Here is a 24507-nt window from a genome sequence, read left to right as displayed (position 1 = left end):
GCACCACTGCGGCAGCTCCAGCGGAGCTGTGGGACCAGCGCGCGGGGTGGCGAAATTGCCGTCCGCTTAGGGCGCTCAAACCCCTAGCGCCGGTCCTGTGGTCCCAGTACAATAAAAATCAACATTATGCAGTAAGTATAACGTTACTTTTCTGGTTTGTGCCAAACAGCGAGTATCTAAAGATTTCTTTAACAGAGAACTGTGCAGAGAACACAAGATTCTTGTTAAGCTTATATTGAATGTTCTGCTTCAGTTTTCTTCCATTAGATTTTTCCCATGCAATTTTAACCGGTTTTCAAACAATGATGCTAGTTCTCTCAGGCAGCAGCAGTTACAGTGTTTCCTTCTAAAGTTAAAGAGGCATATTTGAGAGTGGATGTTCATTCATTCCATCCCATTATTCGACAAAGGAGATGCATGCTATGTGGGAAACGTGGAGAGAACCACAGTGAAAATTGGCATCTTCTGCCAGCCAACAAAAGGACAGCATTGCTGTTTCCTGCCAGGGGACAGAGAGCTGGTGGATGGAAACTCTTAACCTGGAGGCAGGAAAAGTAGGGTAAATAAGATAGTAAACAAAGTAATTTGTGGCTCAATTCTGTTTTTAATGAAGTCTTGGTACAACAAATGTGGTTTTCAAAGCTTATTAGTTCCGAGTTTCAAATCCAAACCCGTAGCCAAAGACAAGGCTTTGTTTTATTGTTTTTTATTTTAATGTGGGATCAGATTTGTGGCTTATTGCACATGGCTTTCTTTTGGTGTGGGTGTGTGCGCTGTCCTTTTTACGCCCTTCAAAAAGAGCTCCTCTCATTTCACTATTTAACTGTGAACTATCCATAACTTAAAATGCATTCCTTTACTGCTGAATAGCTTGTGAGCATGAAACATTACTATTAGCAGCAGTGGTATTTGTACAGCACTGCTAAGGCTCCCGTCCTGCAATCAGCATTTCTCTGCTTGCACAAGGTTAAGCACATGCTTAAGTTCTTTCCTGGATCAGAGCCTAAAATGTACTTTGGTGTTTTATAAGCAAATGAGAAAAGGCCTTGAAGAGGTACAAAGGGAGGGATACAACTAAATCAAATCTGGTGAATGGGATCTTTCACTGTGTGTCTGTGTTTCCACTTCTTCAATGTATTTGTTTTGGTGTTTGAGAGAGTTTTTTATAATTACTCTCTCTCGTTTGGAGTCACCATCATGCTCACGCTTGGGGTTGGTCTACAGGAGTGGGGGGGATCAATCTAATATACGCAACTTCAGCTATGCTATTCATGTAGCTGAAGTCGAACTATCTTAGTTTGACTTACCTGGCCATCCTCATGGCGGCGAGTCAACTGCCATTGCTCCCTCGTCAACGCTGCTTACTCCTCCTGCTGAGGTGGAGTACGGGTGTTGATTCGCAGATCGATTTATCACGTCTAGACAAGACGCGATAAATCGATCCCTGATAGACCTATTACTACCTGCCGATCCGGTGGATAGTATAGTCATACCCTAACACTCAGTATCGCTTCTCTGAGTGGCAGAGAATAGGAAAACAGGAGACGGGTTAACAGACATTGTGGAAAAATCAGGTTTTAAGGAGGTATTTGGAGGAAAGAGTGGAGGCATGGGAGACTGAGTGAGAGAGGAAGGTAAAATCAAAAGATAAAGAGAGAAGAAGATCAAGCAGAACTCAGCTTCAGTGGCAGGCTGAGTTATATTGAGCTCTGTCCCAAAATAGTTCAAGAAAGTGTCCTTGAATAATGTATTCAGACTAAGGAATCTCTCGGCACTCTGATTACTGAAACTGTGTACCTGGCCCTTTCCTATGGATTAACTGTCCATGTCGACTCTGCTGACACACATTAACAGTTTGTTCATGCACTTTGTTCTAGTCCTGTTTCAAAGAGGTCTAGATCAAAATGCATTCATGCACTGTTAATGTGCATCAGCGGGGTCCAGCCAGATAGTTAGTCCGTAGCAGGCAGCGGGGTTGATTCGCACCTCAGCTTGACACACATTAAATGTTCATGCAGAAATTAGAAATGTACATGATCGCCAATATAATGTGTCTCTGGGCAGCTATATCACAATCAGCAATAAAGTGTTAGGGTTACTGTGTTTGATATATTTTCTATTTGCTAGCCTAATTGTTCCTGGGCTCCTGGGACTGTTCTATGTAAAGTGACAACAGTGAGATCAATCATTGCAAATGTCTGATGTTGTCATTTCCTCCTTTTCTTCCTTAAGATACACAGTCTGGGTCTGACCTTGTGAGACAGTTGAGGGGGTCCAGCACCTTGCAACACACCCTGCTGCAGCACTTGCCTGCTAATCCTATCTCCTGGGACTTATTGTAACATTCCAAACCCCACCGCAGCTTTAAACAGCCACCATTCTTAACATCAGCCTTCCCCAGAAATATTTCCTGATTCTATCTTTAAATACGGAATTTCCCACAAGTACCTCTGTCCAAAGATCTGGACAAGCAGCTTTCAGTCCTGGGCCAATAATAATTTTCTATACTCAGTTGTCTCACAAATGACAGCATATGACATAAAATCAAACCTTTTGTTTTTTACACAGTAGTAAATGATAGAGGCAAATTGACTGGTAAGTGATGAGACTAGGAAATAAGCCACTAAGATTCCATCAGTTGGTAAAGTCATTTGATCTGTTTTTATTTTTAAAATGTGTGAATTCAGTAACAGCTGAGGGATGTTCCTGGACACCTACCCGAAGAGACCAAAAAATAAAAAAACAATAAAAAACCCCAACAATCAACAGTTCCATCAATGAGGTGTGCAGGATATATATTAAAATACAAGATGTAGACAGGCCATTGCCAGGAGTCTTCATATTAGCAGGAATGTCCCTGGAGCTCTGTAAGATTGTCAGCAGAGAGGCCCCTTTTTTGAGAATGTCTTTTCCTAGGCAGATGGATCCTAGTAGAAAATGTTGACTTCTCTTTGCCTCAAGGTTATTCCATCCTGCCACACTGACAGCTGAAGTTAACTGTTTCAAACACTGCCAAATTCTCCTTCAGGTAATGTTCTGTGTAGTTTCCCTTAGTCACGGGGGTAGAAAGAGCAGGCTTGGCAGTTTTTCAGTGGGAAAGTGATAGAGCAACAACGTCACCGATGAAATGCCAGATGCTAATGCAGAAGATACAAGCATACTGTGATGTAAGAGTCTTCTTAAGAATGGTAGAATTCCTAGGCAACTTCTCAGCTGGGAAGTCACACCCATTTCAGAAGAGGAATTTTAGGGGTCAAGAAAAGACATTAGGAGTCAACAGCGTGACCGCTCGATGCCCTACAGGAGGCACTCAGCACACCTTGCAGGAGTAGGCCCTACTTAAATGTTCAACCCTTTCTCGTTAAAAAGTGAGCCTGATTTTTTTTTTTTAAAAAAGTTGTAGTCCTTGTATTACAGCTACATTTCTAAGATACTTATCCATAAAAATGTAACTGTGCTGTGATTTAGTAGGCCAGTTGGATCAGACAGCTCCTCCTTTTTATCCTAAAATGTATGTATTGTTGTGTCCTGATAAACAACTGCGCTATCCCTCAGGCAGAGGATACATGAACCCAATATGTTCCTTAAAGGAGTGGTATGCTTAATTAGGTAACATTTGTAGAGCACTAGCCCGGAGGTTTTGGAATGAAAGCACTATAGTGTTGATATTACTGTTTTCTTGTGCTTAGCTCTTAATATTCTAAACATCAAGAAAGCTCTGTGCTGTGTGTCAGCACAAGTCAGCCATTCTGGGGATCAATCTAAGCGTTCAGCATGCCAAGTGATATATCCTTATGTTTGCATATGAAAAAGATTTGTTATCTGTTTATAAGAGAGCTGTGAACTTTAAATATTTATGCATTGGTCTCACTCATTCATTCATTATCTCAATGTATAAACATGTTTAAGAGCTATGAGTTCCATTGAGATGTCATCTAGAGTGCAATTCCCTAGGATCCATTTATAGATGCATAGCTGTTTAAAGCTGCAGAATAGTTAACTGTGGCCATCAATCGTGGTATATGACACCACTGAGCCAGACTGTCATAAATTCTAAGCCATACATTCACATCGGTGTTTGTCAAGAGGAGCAGTATTTTATAAACCTTTTTCTTTGAAGTATTTTATTATGTCGAAAGGCAAGAAGTGTAGAAACTCAAATGGATTATGGAAAGGACTGTTTAAACCGACAGCGTCATCCGTTGCTACTTCTCTAAAACGAGTGTGTTCGCTCCATGAGAACCGGAAGAGAGAAGCTCCATTCCAGCTGTGTACCGAATACTAAGAGTATGATTGAAGCAGCAAAATAGAATAGGAGACTTTTCATGTTACCTGAATTGTTTAGCACTGTTAGTGTGCCTAGTTCTTTACAAATAGACTGTGTCGCTCGCTCAAGGAGTGCAAGGAGTGATGGCAAACGGTGAGGGAGGAAGGGGGAATGTCAAAGGCTTCAACTATAACATTATGCTGTTGTGGATGTCAGCGTAGCAGGCAGCTTGAGAGGCACATCACTTTAGTTTCGAAGTATATGTTTTGCAAAGGAACTTGAAGGAGGAGAGAGTGGAAGTGTAGCGAGTGCAGTCTGGAAAGATGGATGAAGATATAAGGGGAGACATGGATAAATGGGCAAATCTCGTGCTGTACTGATTACAAAAGGGAAGCGGGAAAATTGCCTTTTTGGTAACAAGGAAGATTGTCTTTTTGATGGGGCTGGCATGACAGTTTAGTTTACTCTTCAGTAGGGGCAACATGCAGAGCTGCAGCTTGTGCAAGATGGAGTAGCCTTCCTCTTCGCTGTGGCTACCCAGACCTCTGTGCTGTGTGCCACCACAGGCTACCAGCCCACTTCCATTAATTGTTCAAGGCGTTGTTTCTGGTTATCAAAACCATGGCTGGGTCAGGGCCCAGCTATGTCACTGATTGTACCTCCATCTGTAACCCACCTAGACAGCTGCACTTCTCCAAGACAGCACACTGAAAGCCTGAATGAAGCCAGTGAAAGTTGGAGAGAGAGAGCTCCTGCTATGGAACAAGTTTGGAGAGGAGGCCAGACTGAGAGATTGTACACTGCAAAACTCTCCTCTTTGACAAAGCTAGTCTGATTTAGGCCATTTCTCTATTAGAGAGCTTACAGCGGCACAGCTGTACCGATGTAGCTGCGCCACTGTAAGATTGCTTGTGTAGCCACTCGATGCTGATGTGAGACCACCTCCATGAGCGGCAGTAGCTATGTCAGCGGGAGAAGCTTCTGCCACCAGGAAAGCACTGTCCACACTGCTGCTTCTGTCCATGTAACTTATGTCGCTCAGGGTGGTTTTTTCCCACACTCCCGAGTGTCATAAGTTGTACCGACAAAAGTGGTAGTGTAGACATGGCCTTAATCTGTATTATAGACTCCTCAGGCGGGACCCCCCTGTAAGAGAGCAGAGAAGTCCACTATTGGCTTCACTGTGCAGTTCTTCAGATAATTAGGCTTCACAGAATTCAATATTTTAAATAATTTCAGCAGATAATATCTGTTTATCCATTTACATTTTCATGGTTGTGCAGAATTATGTTTTTTAATAATTTCTTCCCTGTTGTTGTTGTTTGAAATTTTCTAGTTGTGGGAAATTACTGGAGAGAGGGTCCAAAAATTACTTAATGACCATAGGTATTGAGATTCAGAAAGTTAAAGCTTTTATAAACCGTTAAAACACACACTGTCAACATCACATGTCAAAATATACAAAGTAAATATCCTTAAATCCACAAATCTGCAAGATTTTTACTGTTCATTCATTAGTCCATTTGTAAGAAGCCTAAATGAAAAGTCTAAATCAGTGGATTTTGACTCTAATAAGTTCTCAAGCAGCAGTTTTTGTACTTTGCCTGTCTGTGAATTTTGATTATTATTGATGAAAATATTTTTTCATTAGTTTGTGTATGTATCATGAAATCGATGTTTACCAATATTTACCAATAAAAATCTAATTCTTCCAAGCCCACACACAGATAATGCAGTTGTGGGCACTATAAAAAGGATAGCTGTATAGAGATTAAAACTGTGATTTTTTTTTTCTCTTGATATTCCCTTCAGATTTGTTGGATTCTGATCTACTTTTCACACTTACCATGTAGCTCAAAGTATTTTAAATCTCTGATTGCGAGAGACCGGAGTGTCAGTGTGAAAGTTTGCTGGATAGATGGCAGACCACTCCCTGCATGACTGACACCAAATCTGAGTCATGAGCAAAGGAGTGTTGTCACATGGTATCTAAATCATTTCTTCTGTGGTCCAGATCATCAGACTCCCACGTGGGTCTCAAATCTACTTGTGGTTCTTTGTGGCTGAAAATTAGTACTCCTTGATCCAAGTGTTTGGTACTTGAGTTCGGATGGACACATAATATGTTTCCAGTTTCCTTTAGGATTTTTTTTAACATGCACTTTTGATTAAAGAAAAGTCCCTATTAAGAATGGAGAGCCCAAAACGATGTTGGTCTATTTCCCTTTGGCTCCTGTGTCATCTTTGCTCAGTTTATATGTCAGAACAGTTTTTCTTCTACCTTCAGCCCTGTGGCAACCTGGCTCATAAATAAAATAGAAAAAAAATCAAACTGATCTTTTTCTGTGTCATACATCAGCACTGACGGAGTTTTTCCAGAATCAGGGTGTTTTCTCATATGTTTCTACTGATGCTGCTGCTCTGTCTCACAGAAATGAAACATTTTGATTTTTGAGAAGCTGCTAAGGAATAAAATATTCCAGTGCATAAGAGTAACTGAAATCTCATCATGCTCTCAAGCTTTGTCTAAGACATGCAGACCATGTACCGTAGTTTAATGGAGCTCTTTCTGTTGAGTAATATACAGGTATATTAACAGTTACTTCACTTGCCCCTAAAATTCAGCCACTTCTGGAGTGGAGTACAGCAGCAGTTCAACAATGTATGAGCAAGACTACACAACTGTTGGACAGGAAGTGAAAGAGAATTTCATACACAATTTAAACTGGAGGGGAAATGTAGCTAAGCAGGACATAGGTAGCTTAGCTAGAATTTGACCCTTTGACCATAAAAAGGATTCTGTTGAAATGCTAAATGCATCCGATGAAGTGGGTATTCACCCACGAAAGCTCATGCTCCAATACGTCTATTAGTCTATAAGGTGCCACAGGACTGTCTGCTGCTTTTACAGATCCAGACTAATACAGCTACCCCTCTGATACTTGACACAGTTATCCTTAGGTTATACATGTCTCTTCAGCTGTCAACATACAACTTTGTTTAGTTTTCAGAATTTTCACAGTGTGCTTTTTGACTCATTTGGTTTGATCCAAAATTTAAAGAGTGTGAGACCAACTCCATAAAGATTATTGGATCTATCTCTGTTTCTTTTGGTTTAGCCATTGCAAGCCACAGTCACTGCTGAGACTTCTCTTCACGCCTTAGATCTATTCGCCAACATGGTAAAAATACTATGATGAGTATAAGCTCTTTGAGACTGGCACTGAAGAGCTGGGGCACATGCAGACCCAACAGAACTTAATTTGCTGCTCCATAGATGACTCTTGTTGCAATACATTTACTGTGAGTAGACTAATTGCAAAATAACCTTAATTGAGTAGTTATCAGTGAACAACATCCTGTGAAACAACACTGCTTACAATTAATAGCATTTAAGCTATAAACTATTCCTCTGTAGAAAGCTAAAGATGTAATTACACCACATATGGAGATTGTGTTCAGCTCTGGAAACCATTATGCCAGTGTTTCCTTCATTATGAAGGGTAGTTTTGGCTTCAACTTCAAACAACAGCACTTGTATTTTATGCTAAATGAATTTATGAAAATATAAAGGGTTGGAGTCTTTTTTCCTTACATCAGTAGGAATAAGGTGCTACTCTAGTGAAGTCAGTGGTATGGCACCAGTGTAAATCTGGGGTCAGTGGGGAAGAATCAGACCCCATGGGATAGGTACTAGACCATTACATATGATAAAGCAAGCCCATTAAAACCATCTATCCCTCTGTATGATGGAAGAAGAATATAGCCATGTAAATATTCTTTATAGGATCAGGATTTAAAGGCCCCTTGCAGAGGGGAAGGAAGATAAGAGTTCTCTCAGCTGGCAGAATGGGGCAATGTTGTCTCTGCATCTTCTTGTTGGCCGTCCTGAGAGATTTCAGCAGCACCTCTGAGAGACCTGGGCATTTAGAACTCAGCAGGTGTGAAGAAAGTCAGCTTGTGGCAACATAGAATTGTGAGTCTCATCCCAAAACACCAGAAAAAATACCGCCATACTCAAATGTTGATCATGTCGGCACTATCTTGTTAGGGTTTCCCCTTTCCCTGAAGGAAAACACCCTGTGAAAGGGGGTTAGGGCAGCTGTAACTGGCCAACCAATGGTAGTATGGGATTTGTAGACCCTGGGTGACCCTGATGCTGGAAATCAATGTAGGAGTACATGGCCTCTGTACAGATGGCCCTTTCCTCCTTTGGGTGTTCTGCAGTACATGCAGCTCACAGGATGTTGGTAAGTTTAGGAGGCAGGGCCATGTTCACGTTCCGAGAGAGCAATTGTCAACCCTCCTTCACCACTAAACAACAGCCCCTTTCCCCCAGTCCAACTGAATGATGATTTTAAGGTTTTAGGTGGCATGGAAGTTTTGGCTTGAAGTGCTACAACATCAAACACCAGGAAAAAGATTTTCAAAAATTGTCACTTTGAAGGAAATGCTAAGAACAAGCAAAATACATTTCTAGCAACAAAAGTGGAGGGTGGAAATAGGCTTGAAACTTTCAGCCACTCATGAATCTTGTAGTAAAATGTCAACTTCATATACGCCTTGAAATGGGAGGGGTGATAGTAAATGTAGAAGGAGAGTAATGAGCAAATATGTCCCAGCAATAAACCTTCTGAAGTAAAAGCAGAAGGGTGGGGGTAGCTTAGTGAAAGCTTTGGTAAGAATTACTGCGTACAGAAGACATGACGAGGAAAGAAGAGATGCTTGAGTGCTTAATGCCTCTGTGTGATATTGAAATGCAGGTGTGGACAGAGAAAAGTCAGTCAAATGGGCCATAGCTACAGTAAATTGTCGGTGTGATGTGAAGGCAAGAGCTGGGCAGATTTGTGGGAAAGGCTGCCAAGCAGAAGGAAAGATACACATATGCACACATTGACATAAAATATTTTTTCAGTCTCTTGACTATATTTATTACATTGATGTCATTAGTGAAATCTCCAAAGCAAAATAGAAGGGACTGAACTGTGCTGTTTTGTTCTGGGCCGACCAAGCCTGTCTCTCAGGCTTCCTGACCTGATGAGACCCTCAGGTTAGACAAATAAATGAATAAAGTGGAAAACTGCTCACTGCTGGCCCTCTATAAATTCTGGTTTTTTTTCTTGAGTTATGAAAAAGCAGTATGTTTCCAGGATTCTGTTGACGGAGTCCATACTTTAAAATCTGCTGTGCATCTATCATTCTGAAGACATAAATTCCTTAATATTCCATATACAGTGCAATGTGATTTATCCAAATGTAAAACCATTGGCTAAACAAAGATTTGAGTGGAAGGGAGAGCTCTTTGGTCAATTATGTGCAGTCTCTGCTCAAAGCTTCTACCACTGAGGCACATTAAAGATGATGGCAGGCATGCCAGCCAGCTGTAAAGAGTTTTTCTAGGTTTCCAGCCCTGTAGTGTATTGAAGAATGTTGTCTGACTTTTCCAACTGGCTTTAAGAGGGTTCCCTCCCAGAAGATATCAGTAGTTGTACAGACCCAGGAGACATACTGTAAACAAACTCTGTTTTTGCTTAAACAGAATTGAGCAGTATTTGTTTAAAAGTGATGGCAAAATAAAGTCTTAAAATATGTAAACTTTGACGTCTCTTCCTAAAAAGAGATTAACTTTTTGAATTCCAGAGGTCAAGGTTTTTCATTTGTTGTGGCTTCAGGAAGCAGACAATTTTCATGCAGATTGTCCAAACCCAGACTGCCCTATTGTAAAAGAAACCAAACACCCACAATATTTGGAATATATCATTCCAGAGAATGTAAATAACCTAACTCTCCTCCCAAAAAGTGTTTTAGAAAATGAATGATTATTTTAGGACTCCCTGGGCTTTCTGGGGCAAATGTTTGTTTGTTTGTTTGTTTGTTTGTTTGTTTTGTAATTGCTTCACTTGGAAGTGAAAAAGAAAAGGTTTAGGGAACATGTCTCAATTAAAATGCCAACACCTTAGGCATGAAGCCAGTGTTAAAAGAAATTAATGCCATTTTAAGACTCCATAATTTGGCCATTTCCATTGCAAGTGAGTATTTCTTAAATAGAATATACTTTTAACACAGCAGACTCTTTTCTTCTTCTTCTTCTTCTTCAAGTAATCGTGACTTCTATAGAAAAAGAGTGTGACAAGAAGTCTGTAGCTCAGCAGCCATGAAAAAGATGTTATCGTTACTCAATATAAATTTAGTCTGATGAACAAACACTCATCGTTTGATGATAGTTTGAGGGCTTGTTAAAAGTGAATAGGGCTTGATTCTCCTCTCATACAGTTTTAGCATCTATGAAATGCCATTGATCAGCCATCCAATGATGTCAAAAGAATGACTCCTGATTTATACCTGCGTAAACAAGAGCAGAATAAGGCCCAACATCTGTCTTCTGTTCATGCCAGGAAGCTTTGTGGACAAATGGACATTCACAATAAGCTCTGAAGTGCACTGCATAGAGTTTTAAAACACTTTATTTCTGGCAAGCGTATGGTGAAATCCTGGCGCTAGAGAAGTCAATGCCAAAAGTCCCATTGAGTTCAGTAAAGAGAGATTTAACCACTCATTCACTCATCGAGGATGCAGGCAGAAGTGTCACTCCCTTATTACACATGGTACTTGCTGAAGCCAGATCATCATAACACATTTTATTTATTGGGTACTTATCCATCAATGCTGTTCCATCTCTTACAGTGAAATCCAATAGAATTTAATAGAGAATTGTATCCTTTCTATAGAATTGAAACCAGCTAATGGAATTTTATTGCAGGACTACAGTATATCATTTTCTATTACGTCAAATCTTATGGCTTGTTTACAGTCATTTCTATTGATACCCTATTGAATTACAGAGGATTTTTCCATAGAGATAAGGCACTAGGCACCCTGAAATAAAAGGTTCTCCAAATGGCTAACCCGGGGTAGGCAACCTATGGCACGCGTGCCGAAGGCGGCACACTAGCTGATTTTCAGTGACACTCACACTGCCCAGGTCCTGGCCACCAGTTTGGGGAGGCTCTGCATTTTAATTTAATTTTAAATGAAGCTTCTTAAACATTTTAAAAACCTTATTTACTTTACATACAACAACAGTTTAGTTATATATTATAGACTTACAGAAAGAGACCTTTTAAAAACGTTAAAATGTATTACTGGCACGCGGAACCTTAAATCAGAGTGAATAAATGAAGATTCGGGACACCACTTCTGAAAGTTTGGGCTAACCGCACAATCTTCCTCAAAGCTTGGTCTGCAAACATATAAAGATCATCTCTTCTGCCTTCTAAAGACTCCTGCCAAATAATCTAAAAAGGCAAAAGAGTAGGTACATTTAGAGGATGCCAGGAACTCAATGTTATGAAAAGCTTTAAATGTTAAAACCAAAGTCTCGATCTCCTTGTATTCACTAATAGATGGCCATTGTGAACAATGTGGTAGGGAGAATCCTCTCTGACATCCACCTAGCTCCTGGATTTCTGCACCAGCTCTTGAGAGTTTGAAAAGCTCCTCACATTGAATTCTGAGTACAACTATCCGACCCCCAAACAATCTCTCTTTAGATTTCCAAGATGGCAAGTCAATGATCTGCTCTGCAATACATGTATTCCATGGATCAGCTATAGGGAGAAGTGTACATGTAGAGAAAGTTTCACCATCCTTCTCACTCTGAATTAAACCAGAATACAATTTTCACTATTATGATCAATTAGCCTTCAAACATACTGTTCTTAAGAGACATTGGTTTTACCATGATGCAGTATCAAAGAGGCTGGCTATCGCAGTGCTGCTTTTTTCTACAGATCTTCCTAATTGTATTAGTGGGCTGCAGTTGAAGGCATATCTTTATGTAACTAGAAGATAATAATCTGCATTGTTCTTTCTGTTGTATAGTGCATGCTTTTTTCTAGAGCATTTCACAGGCCGAGGAACCATGAGGTGTTTTGTTCTACTCCTGGTTCATTTGTGTAGGTGGTAAAAACTGGTAAGAGTACAGTTATCAAATGACGATACACCCTTGTTTGTGACTAGATTTCAGCTCTCTGCTCTTACTCATCTGTTTTTCTTAATTGGAAATGGTTTCCATCCAGCCAGGGGATATTATGGTACAGGAGAAAATTTTAAATCATACTACTTTTAGATTGAAAGTGTGTGTGTGTGTGTGTGTGTGTGTGTGTGTGTGAGGGAGAGAGAGAGAGGGAGAGAGAGAGAGCGAGCAGCATTATATTATTGAGATTGACATTAATCTGACTAAATAGAACCATACATTTCCACATTCACCATCTGCTTGTGGGCTGAGAGTCATTTTGTCTTTTAATTTACCAAATAGAATAGCAGGGAAGGACAGGTTTTTACCTTACCAAATAGCATGGAGAGGAAGGAAAGTTTAAGAGAAAAGTTTACTAAGATCTTGTTTTACCCATTATAGTTTTTACAATGGGCCAGAGTTTCAAAGATATTAAGGTGTTTAAAGATGCAGAAAGACCCCAGTGGGACTTTCAAAGTGCCTTGGTGAGCTAGGCACCTAACTCCCATTGATTTCAAGCTGGTTAGGCACTTCTGAAAATTCCATTAGGCCCAGACCTTCCTCATTAGGCCCCTAATTACCTTTGTAAAATCTGACCTCATGTCCTTTTATATCCCCAGGAAAGAAAGTTTGCTCCTTGATTGTTTACCAACAGTTTGGCAAGGAATAATTCTTTATAAAGAAACAAACTAGACAGAGAAAGCAGACTAGCTAATGTCTTGGCTCAGTTGGCTGCTTCACAAATGTGAATTCATTCTTGAATTACTGGAGGAGCAACTAGTGATATTAACTAGGAACAGAAATTGTACAAGAACAACAATGCGCTGGATGTTTGCCAAATTGTAGAAGAGAGAGGAAAGTAGATTGTATTGGGTCAGTGTGCATTTTTTGATTTTACACTTTTCTGCTAGGAGTTGGAGGCAAAACCAAGACTACTGTGAAGTATATAAACAAAATGGACCAGATCCTCAGCTAATGTAAATTGACATAGCTCTTTTGACTTCAGTGAAGCTATGTCAGTCTACATTAGCGAAGTATCTGGCCAATACTTGTTTTCCACATTTATGTGAAGATTTGTCCTTCAAGAAAAGTCTCACTTTTTTGAAGTGAGTTATAAGCCTTATTACTGAACAGTCAGTCTTTAAACAGCAGCTCAGAATAACTCCAATTTTTGTTTGTGCTGAGAGCGCTTCAGGGTCTAAAATTTCAGACTGTGACAGAAGAATATTTCTAGTACTGGGCCTTTCATTTGAGGGTTAATATCGGATAGTGTTTTATGCCTGGTAGGAAGCTAATGTCAGGACAAGGGATTTTGTATCTGTTTTGGTGCAGAACCTTTGACTGCTGAAAAGCCAAAGCTTCACTCTCTGAGGATAGGTTTACCAACTAGTGATCTCTAGTATAGACTTTATCCACGAGGCCAGCTTACATAATAGCTTATTTTCACTTTTTTGTACTGGGGTTTTTCTAATAGCCTAAGTGAGTTAGGCACCCAACTCCCTGGGAATATCCCAACCTTAGTGAAGCATCTAGTAAGTGCCTAATCTGTCTAACTCCTATTGGAGACAATGGGACATCCCCCACTGAGATTGGTGAGACTTGGATTGGGCACTTAGTGAATTGGTTTTACTTGTCCTAGGATTTTCAAGTAAACTTTACAATCCCTATAAGAATCAAACATTCACTATTTTAACTTAAGAACATACCCGAGGAAACTAAGGAGGATGTTCTGGTCACACAGGAATGAATGGAAATTGAGACTAATGTCAGTGTCCAGGGCTTGAAGCGTTCTTGTGGCACCGCTCAGTGGAAAAACACGATCCTAGGCAAAGCACACCTACCAGTATTTTGGACCCAGGAATAGCATTCCTGGCACTTCACTGATTCTGAAATCATGTCATCAACACAGCAATGAAAGACATAGGAGCCTGTGATTTACACCAAGCTCCAGAGAAGTCCTGGCAGCTGGCTTCAAGTATCAGAGGCATCAATATTGCTCTGACTTCCGAAGAGGAAACTATTAGAAGTTGTCCAATTGGTAGAGCTCCTAAATCCAGTTAGATATAGCACCATTTGTTGCCCCCAAGAGAATGCAGCCTGGCTGGGATCAGCACCAAGGTCCACACCTTTTATTTGTTGTTATTTTGTTTACCATAGTGTTGGATGCCCTTGCCAGAGTTGGAAAGAGTATCTTGCTTGTTTTTGTTTTATAGCCTATTATTACTATAGGCCAGGGGTCGGCAACCTATGGCACGCAAGACGATTTTTAATGGCACGCTGCTGCCTGCCAGGGTCCCAGCTGTTGGCCCTGCTCAGCCCGCTGCCAAACCCAGGTCGGCAGCGGGCTAGTCGGGACCGGTAGCCAGGACCCCGGCAGGCAGCAGTGTGCCATTAAAAATCCTGCCCGGCCCAGCCTGCTCTTCTCCGCCTCCTGCCCCCCGCTCTCTCCTGCAGGGGCAGGGGGCAGAAGCTTGGTCCTGCCGGCTGCTGCTGCAGGGCAGCCTCGACCGGCAGCCAAGCTCCTTCCTCCCCTGCCTCTTCCCCCAGCGTGCTGGGTTCCTACCCCTCCTCCTCTCCCTCCCTGCGGCTGAACAGCTAATGGCCCTGGAGAGGGAGAGGGAGAAGCGGAGCCGGAACTGCAGCTGCAGCGTGCTTGCTGCTCTGGAGAAGAGGCAGGGACGGGGCCTTGGGGAAGGAGGGTGGAATTAGGGCATATCTCTTCCAGCCCATGCCCCCAGCCCCCTGCCCTAGCTTCTGAACCTCCTAGGCCTCTGCCCTGACCCCTGCACCCGCCCACGACTCCAGCCCTGACTCTGGCACCCCCACACATACCCAGCTCTCCCACACTTCATGCCCTGACTCCTGCACTGCCCTCACACATACCCAGCCCCCCTACACCAGAGAGAGAGGAAGAGAATGGGCTAAAACCAGGGAGTAGGTAGGTACCGACTCTATGTGGGCAGGACTGGGACCCTAGACTGGCAGCGGGCTGAGCGGGGCCGGCAGCTGGGACCCTGGCTGGCAGGAGCCGGCGGATGGAACTCCAGACTGGCAGTGGGCTGAACCTTTCAGACCACTGCCGGTCTCGGGTCCTGGCCGCCGGTTCGACTCAGCCTGCTGCTGGTCTGGGGTTCTGGCTGCCAGCCCCTTGCCAGCCGGGGTCCCAGACGCAGGCCCCGCTCAGCCCGCTGCTGGCGCAGGCCGAGTGGGCCAGTGGCATAAGATTAGCATTTTAATTTAAATTTAAATGAAGCTTCTTAAACATTTTGAAAGCCTTGTTTACTTTACATACGACAATAGTTTAGTTTTATAATATATAGACGTGTAGAGTGAGACCTTCTAAAAAACGTTAAAATGTATTACTGGCACGCAAAACCTTAAATTTAAGTATATAAATGAAGACTCAGCACACCACTTCTGAAAGGTTGTCGACCCCTGCTATAGGCTGTAAAACTTTGGATAAGACAGGAACGAATTGAGGTAGGGGTTTCAGCGTAGACCAGACAGGGCTGAGAATATTATACGCATTGCTGGTCCAGACAGAAATCTTATTTGGGAAAATAAAACATTTTTGTACGTTGACTATATTTAGAGAATTTATTTTTAAAATATATGTATTGGACCAGCTCCTGCCATACCTCACAGAAATGAATAGGAAGTTCTGGAATCAAGAGTGATGGCAGGATGTGGTTCTTTCTGTTGCATCGTAAAAACTAATAGTGCACTGTGCTGGGGATTAGGAAACTTGGGTTCTGTCCCTGGAGCTACCGCTGGCCTGTTAGGTGACCTTCAGCAAGTTACTTCACCTCTGTGTGCCTCGTTTTCCTCCTTTGTAACGATTTATACACAGAAGCTCCATAGAATAGCTAGGCAGCACTTCTCTTTTGATCTTTTTTTAATCAGTTTCAGGACACGCTTATCGTAAGCTTGACAAAAGTTTACAGTTTTGTTTTGACTGTTTTTTGGCGCGCTCAGTCTTTTACAGGAGGTTGAAATCTCAGCATGAGAGAACAGTTTTTTAAAGAAATAAGGTGATAATTCTGTCTCTGAAGATATGTAATGTTTCTGAAGGGGAACATATGGAATTCTACCACCATAAAAAGTTTAATGTCTTAGGGAGAGAATGATGGTAGGCTAGAGAGCATTAGTTCTATAAAGTGAAAGACTGACTTATTGTGCCTGCTGCTGTTAATTTATTAGCAGATCGCTGTTGTGGATTCTTTAGCTTTAGGCTGAAGCAGGGTGCACGCATGTGAACTTAGTGTGTCAGTTTTCTACTGTATGTTATCCCAATTACATCTATAAAACTCAGCAGCTTTGACCTGTTACGTGAACTGACCTGCTAGTCGCAGCCATGACTTGTGTCTATGTTTATGAAATACCCAGGTTTTTACTTACCATACTTAATTTTGCATTTGAGACCTGGTAAAGCAGGGGTTCTCAACCTTTTTCTTTCTGAGCTCCCTCTCCCCCAATGCTATAAAAACTCCAGAGCCCAGTGGAGGAGGTTCAGGGTTCTGTGAGAGGACCCCTGTAGGCATAAGCGTAGTTTGACTTCTATTTTGGGGGAGGACGGGGGACAAGAGGCAGAGGGGTGTGTTTGTGGAACTGTCCCCAGGACTGCCTGGGTAAGGAACTGCAATTTTGGAGTGCAGCACTCTCATATCTCCAAACTCTGTCCATGGGCTCAGACCTTCTCCAGTCTAGAGAGCCTCTGGACTCAAAGCTCTGGGATTCAGCCCTGCAGCTCCCAGCTTCTGCCCCATGCGGGGCACTAGGAATCAGAGTTTCAGCCCTGTGGCTCCCAGCTTCAGTCCCATGGGGGGGCACCAGGGCTCGGGGTTTCAGCCCCGTGGCTCCCAGCTTCAGCCTCATGAAGGCACTGGGGCTCTGGGATTCAACCCCATGGGGGACACTGGGGCTTGGATCTTCAGCCCTGCAGAGACCAGGGCTCCACAGCCCTCCTAAAAGAGCTTGTGGCTTCCCAAGAGGCCCTGACTTGAGAACTGCTGTGGTAAAGCACAGTAATAACTTTCCATCTTGATTCTGTAACTATTGACTTGTCTGGTATTTAAGCACCAAACAAATCCATTTCCTTTGCCTCAGAATGGCTAGGCCTGGTTGCATTTCTAAGACTGCTGTGTACTGTATTTGGTTCACATGGTAAATTTCCTTTGGGTAAAATGACAAAGCAGTATTTTTTCATTATCTATCAGCTACCCATGAGAGATTGGATTTAGGTCACAATTTATTACCCTGTGGAATTGAATCCAATATTTAACACAATGCCAGCTATTCTGATATGAGAGTATTTTAATGACTATGAAATATATACAATGATAAAGTAATTTCAGTGATTTGTAGAATACATCTGAGGCCATTTGATGTGTAGAAACCCTGGGGTTGAAAATTGGATATGGGATAAACATGGAAAATGGTGATTGATTAGTAGAAGGTTGCAATAATGTCTGCCTTGGTATACCCTTTAAAGTTTAAATTATTAATCTGATACATTCTTCTAAACTTTTAGAAGCCTCTAAGTTGGCATTAAATCGATGTTAAATCTTCAAACACAGAGAAGAGGTTCCGCAATTCAAACCGATAGGGTAAAACATATCAGAGGGAATAATGATTCATCTTAATATTTTAAAGTGGAAAAGATATTATTCTACGTTTATTAGATTACTTACTGGGCATCCCCGTAAGCAGACCGAGCCATAAACCAGAGGGATAAAGATCAGGAGATGGAGATAAATACCAGAAGGAAAGGTAAAGCTCTGCATTGGTTTGGAGGTTGGGAGCAAATTCTGGCTGTCTGCATGTGTAGCCCCTCTGTGGGTAAAAATGAACATCATAGCTGAATAAAGCAGTGTTATTTTACGTTCAGAGCCTGGCTGTTCGAAGGTAACACAATCCCTACAAAGATATCTGCATAGGTTGTTCATCCCAGAAGGTGTGTAAGGGCCACAGGTATTTTGCTGAGTACTGTACGTGCTAAAATTCATGAACCATACCCTCTGATCCCTAAGACCACCTTTCTGTGGCTCAGAATGTGGAAAACAAATGGAGAATCCATGGACTATAAGCCCCACAGGAGCCAGGATGAAGGTGCAACAGTAGCAGCCTATGTTTTCCCTTATGGAAGTAACTGAGGGTAAAATTCACCCCTGTGCAGAGAGCCAGCGCAAAGCCTGGGTGCCACTTAAGCCCTCAATGTAGTCTCATTTCCTCTTACAGATTCCACCCACAGATTTTATCTGATTTAGAGAGATTCTCACGTGTGCCCCACAGCAGACCTGCAGACTTTGAATTTCACTGTACGGGATACAGTATATAATGAAAAACATCCTCTTCTATAGCAGAGGCAGGGATTGGTTCTATCAAGATATAGGATAGAATCAGCAAGCAGTCTGAAGGAACTCTTCTGGTGTCTATATGCTAATTTAATCGTGCCAAAGAGAAATCCAACATACTATCAAGGAAACAGAAAATCCTGCTTCAAGCAGTAACTAAACCTAGTGAAAATTCAGGGTCAGTTAGGACGCGTACTACCCGGTATTAAGAGAATGAAGTGCACTGTTTTGACGAGTGACCCATGGGAAAATGGAGGAACTACATTCCTACGATACTATGCATATATTTAGCAAGACTGTCTGGTAGGTGGAAAATGTTTTTTCCCTTCTGATTTATTGTTCATGAAAAGATTCAGATCCTACAGCCATAGACAATAAAATAAGGTCATTTAGGGGGGTGAAGAGAACCTCTTAAACTTTAATGTGGAATTCTCTTTGAATATTATAAAGTTTTATTTTCTGAGGCATAGATGGGAAGAAGGACCAGACAGTGAAAGAGAATCTCCAAATAAATTTTGATCTTCCAGAAGAGAAGAACCTACTTACATCTAAAATCAGATAACTACAGCGGCACAAAATTTTCACAGACAGAACTTGCTTGATCTTTAGGTTATATTATCAATCCAAAATTAGATAGGGCGTGTAAACCTGCCATCACACTTGGGTGAGCGTTGAATGATTCAGCTGGGCACATAGACCCCTCAGCGGAAATAACTGAGCTTTAACATCTCCATTCATTATTTTTGCTGAGAATTTTAGGTGCCAGATTCTCAGCTAGGGTACACCTGTGTAGGGTTAAACCAAGCCCCACAACTGACAGTGCAGCTTCTCTGAAATATCATCTTGTGTTTTAACTACACAAAGGAGAAATGCAGGAAGTCTTGTGTTTCTTCAAATTAACTGGATTAAGATGGATTGGAAATTGCATAATTTGACTCAGTAGGCACTTTAACATCCCTAGAACTTCAGGCTTCAAAGAACAGTTACTGCTGCAGCTGAGACGCCCTACCTGGACTTGTTTATTGCGTTGAACATGGAAACACACTTTTACAATTCATAATCGCCTATAAAGAAATGTAACCATTATTTAAAATGCTCTGTTGGGAGGGGTAGGCAGTTATTCATTAATAATGCATCAGTGCATCAACAAAAAAGAGACAGTAACGGGGATTGGCAAGGCCTATGCGTGTCTCAAGACTTTTTTTAAGTCTCTGATATCCCCAGGGTTAGCTCATCAACGTGCATCTATTCTAAGGATCTTCTGACTGTCCACAGATGGGGCAGTGTCTTTATCAAATACTGAATTATTAATGAATGTCTCTTTTAATTACAAGTCAATCTAATTATGCCTCTTGCAAAAACCATCTCACCACGTTGGATGGTTAACAGTATCAACAAACTGGTTCTTGAAATGGATTCAATGGAAAATGCTATCATAGGCTAGTGAAAAGGAAACAAACTAAAAAGTCAGTAACATCCTTGAGGGGGAGAGGTTTTAAGGTGAAGAACCGTAAAAGAAAGAAAAACCCATATACTTTGAGCCACTGCTTATTAAAATGTTTGCTAAAAGCAGGGCCAGCTCCAGGCCCCAGCGCGTCAAGCGCATGCTTGGGGCGGCATGCCACGGGGGGCGCTTTGCCGGTTGCTGGGAGGGCGGCAGGCAGCCCCGGTGGACCTCCCACAGGCGTCCCTGCGGAGGATCCGCTGGTCCCGCGGCTCCGGTGAAGCATCCGCAGGCACGCCTGCGGGAGGTCCACCGGAGCCGCGGGACCAGCGGACCCTCCGCAGGGACGCCTGCGGGATGTCCACCTGAGCCGCGGGACCGGCGAGCGGCAGAGCGCCCCTTGTGGTGTGCCGCCGTGCTTGGGGCGGCAAAATGGCTAGAGCCGGCCCTGGCTAAAAGGAATTAGTAATTAAAGTATAAACTTTTGCAAACTGATGATGTTTGCATACAGTGGGCTTCTTCAAGTAATGCCAGTGTAAATGAGGATTAGTTCTACCTGGTGTAAATGAAATCAGAATTTGACCAGCTGAGCGTTGTTTCAGTGTGCCAATAAAATTGGTAATTGGTTCTAGTAACTGCCAGCATTCAGAGCCACACCATTGTCTCCCTGGTGCTAAGGAATAGCATGGATAAATGATGAGATGTGTCCCTATGCCTCAGAGATGTACTGTACTTTGTATTATTTGTTACCGTTTTACTTTCATACTAAGGGATTACTGGATTTCCAATTTGTACTATCTTTGCATGATAATTGGTAGTCAAGAGAATTTACTTGGGGTGCAAGGTTTAATATTAATTCCTGTTGTCATGCGGATAGTGAATTAGCTTTTCTAGACTCCATCATGTGTTCTCAGCAGGCACATATGTAATTAAAATGAACACACATTGGGTTTCATATTAGCACTCAGAGTCTGCCTGTGGCAAAAGGTCTCTAGATTCCTTTGGGATTGGATACTATAATTACATTGCCTGGGTATCGGTAATAATTTGTAGATTTTTATTCAGTATTTTATTATTCCAGAGTAATGTTAACTCTTTCCAAACCATGTGGTTTTCAAGTTTAGACCACGTCTTTGAAGAATAATCTCATTAATCCATAGTGTTTCTGGCATAATGGGACTCCTAATCCATTGGAGCCTGTGAGTGGGTTATGCAGTGTATCATTAAGCATCTAAAGAGTTGAGAAGGTTCTTTATTGTATTGAATCAATATATGTGAATCAGTTACTTCAGAATTGAAACTTTTTTTTATTAAAAAGCACTTTATTTACTATAACAGTGTAGTCAAGGTTGGAGACCAGTTTCTTTTATAATCTTGTTTTCACACACACATAACTTTCTAAAACATTTACTTTTAAGACTGGAAATTTTGATACTTCCCTCTGTCCTTGAAATATATATATGTTTAATTTTTTGATGAAACTCCCTTCAGCTGTTTTTGATTTACAATCAAGTGAGAAAAGTACCTTTTTTCTGATTGTAGAATAAATTTACAACTACTTTTTTAAAAACCCAGATTACAAAAATAACAGCTCAGAGTTGAAACTTGGAATTAACAGATTCTTCTCTGAGGAATAGTGACTTTGCCTATGGGAAAAAATAAGAAAGCTATACATCATTGAAGAACTTGTGAAAGTATGTGCAGTAGGTCTCCCATCATCATAATTTGTAAATTACCTTAATTAAATCCCACCATGTGTATTGTATTGCTGCACAGTCTCCCTCTTTTGCTTCACTGTGGGAACAGTTTGCATGAGGGAGATTGTGTATTACTGAACCACAAGCAATAAAATCTTCTAAAATTAGTTACTTTTAGCATTGAGTCATCTCACTGTTGTGTGATTTGTCAGTCTTGTCTGAAAGGGATCTATGTATTAAATATAGAAACAGTTCAGCATTTCACATTTCAGCACTGAATATATCAGAAATTAAGTTGGAGAAATTGTTTGTAATCATAGCTAGGCTGAACACTGCCAGGTTTGATCCATTAATGTGTTCAGACAGTTTTCTTGGGAGTTTAAAATGACCATGGCCTTTTTGGTTCTCAGTATGAAGTGAAAAGATGAGATAGAGTAAGTTTTCATCAAAGTTCATATGAAGATGCCGGATACAACGGTGTGCCTTGCCTTGTGCTAATGCCTTAGGCCCCAGTTCAGCAGAGTGCTTATACACATGCTTCGGTTTAAGCATGTGAGTTGTCCAACTCTGTTTAAATCAAAACCTGCAACTAGTCCCATTGAACATGTTAAGTGCTCTGCTGAGTTAGGGCTGTATGTGCTTAATCTCAAAGAGCTCAGGATGTGAAAACTATGGGACTTTAAATATCCAAAGTTTTCGCCTTATAAATGATGGTGTTTTTTATATTCTACTTCCTGACCCATCAGATGTGGCAGTGTGATGCAGTAATGGATGGATTGAGGTATTCCAAGATTATGGTGCAGTGATAGAGGCCAAAAGGTTATGATGTGGCAACTATTCCTTAAAATGTTTTTAATAGACAACAAATTTAAAGCTTCAAAGAATTAAATAGCAGCATAAGTCTCTCAGGGATCCATGCACGTGGGTCGCTCCCATTAGTTTTAACGGGAGCTAGCTGCATGCACTCAGGAGAAAACAGCTATGGACTGGTACATGTAAAAAAGTATCAAACACTTAATTTATTTGAAGGCCTTGGTAGCTCCATATCTTCCCTAGAGTCTTGGCTTTGTGAAGATTTTTGCACTTTCCAGCATCTTCCTTTGGACCAGAATCCTCTTGTTTCCTGTGTCAGAAGGGTAGCCGTGTTAGTCTGTATCCACAAAAACAATGAGGAGTCTGGTTGCACCTTAAAGACTAACAGATTTATTTGGGCATAAGCTTTCATGGGTAAAAAACCCCACTTCTTCAGAAGCATCTAGTTCCCTGTTCTCTGTATGTATGGAAGATGGGGGCATAATAAATCAGTACCATGTCCAAACCTTTGACCATCTCTGCAATTATCCTTGTATGGTGCTTTGTCACTCAGTCAGCTGTCAATATTCATAGCATTATCTCCCAAAAGAGCTGGCAGTACTTATCCTCATGTGCTGCTTCATCTTGGGACCCTGCAGCTCTTGCCCCTCAGCAGTCTAACCTACAGCTAATGTCAGACTTTAACCTGCAGGCTGTTGGTTGTCTCTCCATTGTCACCGTTACACTTTGGCATTGTTTCTTGTTTTCTCGAGTTTCTTTTCTAAACAAACAAGTAAGTTTTAAAGGCTCTGAGATGCTTCTTGTGTTTCAAACTTTTTCATCTCTTGAATTTGTTTTGCTTAGCATGAGGTGCTGCCAGTCAAAGATTTTTAGTCCTGGTTGTCAATAAAAGCCATGCTCTAAATGGAGTGTTTATTTTGTACTCCTTATTTGGAGCTCCATTCTTCTAGGGAGAAGAAACTGTGAGCTACAACATGCCGAGTTTTTTTTTCTAATTCTTCCTATGTGGGTAGGGCTGGCAAGTGGAGTTGTGTGCATCCATGTATTTTGATGGCAGAAAAAAATAGGAATATATTGGCAACTGAATTGTTGCTTGAGCCTCAAGGCTGCAATTTTTGTTATTTGATTTGAATAAGTAGCTACTAGATCATGTGCCTCACTTCAGAATATTTGTGCTGGTTTTGAAGTCAGTCACAGATGTTCGCACCACTAAGTCATGCTTACCCTTGCAGAGTTCTCAGTCCTTCCTTGGAAACCAACTGTCTGGGTTAAGGGCCCAGTTCTGCAGTCCATGCACTCCCTGTGACTGAATGCACTCTTGTATTCACACCATACACACTATTGTGATGATCTCTGTACAATATATGCCTTATGAGGTATCATCTGAAAACTAATAATTTGCTGGTCAACAATATCATGGTGAAATGTATGTGGCAACATCATATGTAAAGTTACGAATTCGTCCTGTGTGATAATGTTAGCACGCGTTCAAACCCACACAGCCCCGAGGAGGCAAACGTTGTTAAACAGGTCTGTCTTAAACAAAGGAGTGTGTGTGTGTGTGTGTGTACCTGTGTTTACATATAAATAGTAAACAGGGTTTTGAGATGGCAAGTGGGGGGAAATGGCAGGAGACAAGGCAAATCTGCATTTCAGTGTGCACAGGAGAGAAGAAAGAGCATAGAGCCACCAGACTCCATGTCAACATCTTTGCTGTTTAAATAAACTTTGCTTTAAAGGATAATCCTGAGAAACATCTACTTCAAAGTGGGACTGGACTGTAAAAATGGGGGACAAAAATACCCCCAGACATCTCTTCCTATTTATACCTCTCTCTCTTTCACCTAAGAAGATAAAGGAACCAGACCTTTGACTATGGGGGGAGATCCTGACCTGAGAATTTGATCAGCTCTGTTGCT

The 24507-nt window shown here is 41.5% G+C and overlaps 1 protein-coding gene across 1 annotated transcript in view; it reads left to right on the top strand.

Annotated features, from left to right (window-relative positions):
• The window catches only part of XYLT1 (xylosyltransferase 1), a 328154-nt gene that overhangs the window by 175698 nt on the left and 127949 nt on the right, over window positions 1-24507 (top strand). The gene's annotated exons all lie outside the window — the stretch shown is intronic.

The sequence above is a fragment of the Gopherus flavomarginatus genome, chromosome 9 (genome assembly GCF_025201925.1).
Source record: "Gopherus flavomarginatus isolate rGopFla2 chromosome 9, rGopFla2.mat.asm, whole genome shotgun sequence".
Classification (NCBI taxonomy): Eukaryota; Metazoa; Chordata; order Testudines; family Testudinidae; genus Gopherus; species Gopherus flavomarginatus.
The sequence above is the reverse complement of the archived record's forward strand: the minus strand, read 5'-3'. Positions and strand labels throughout refer to the sequence as shown.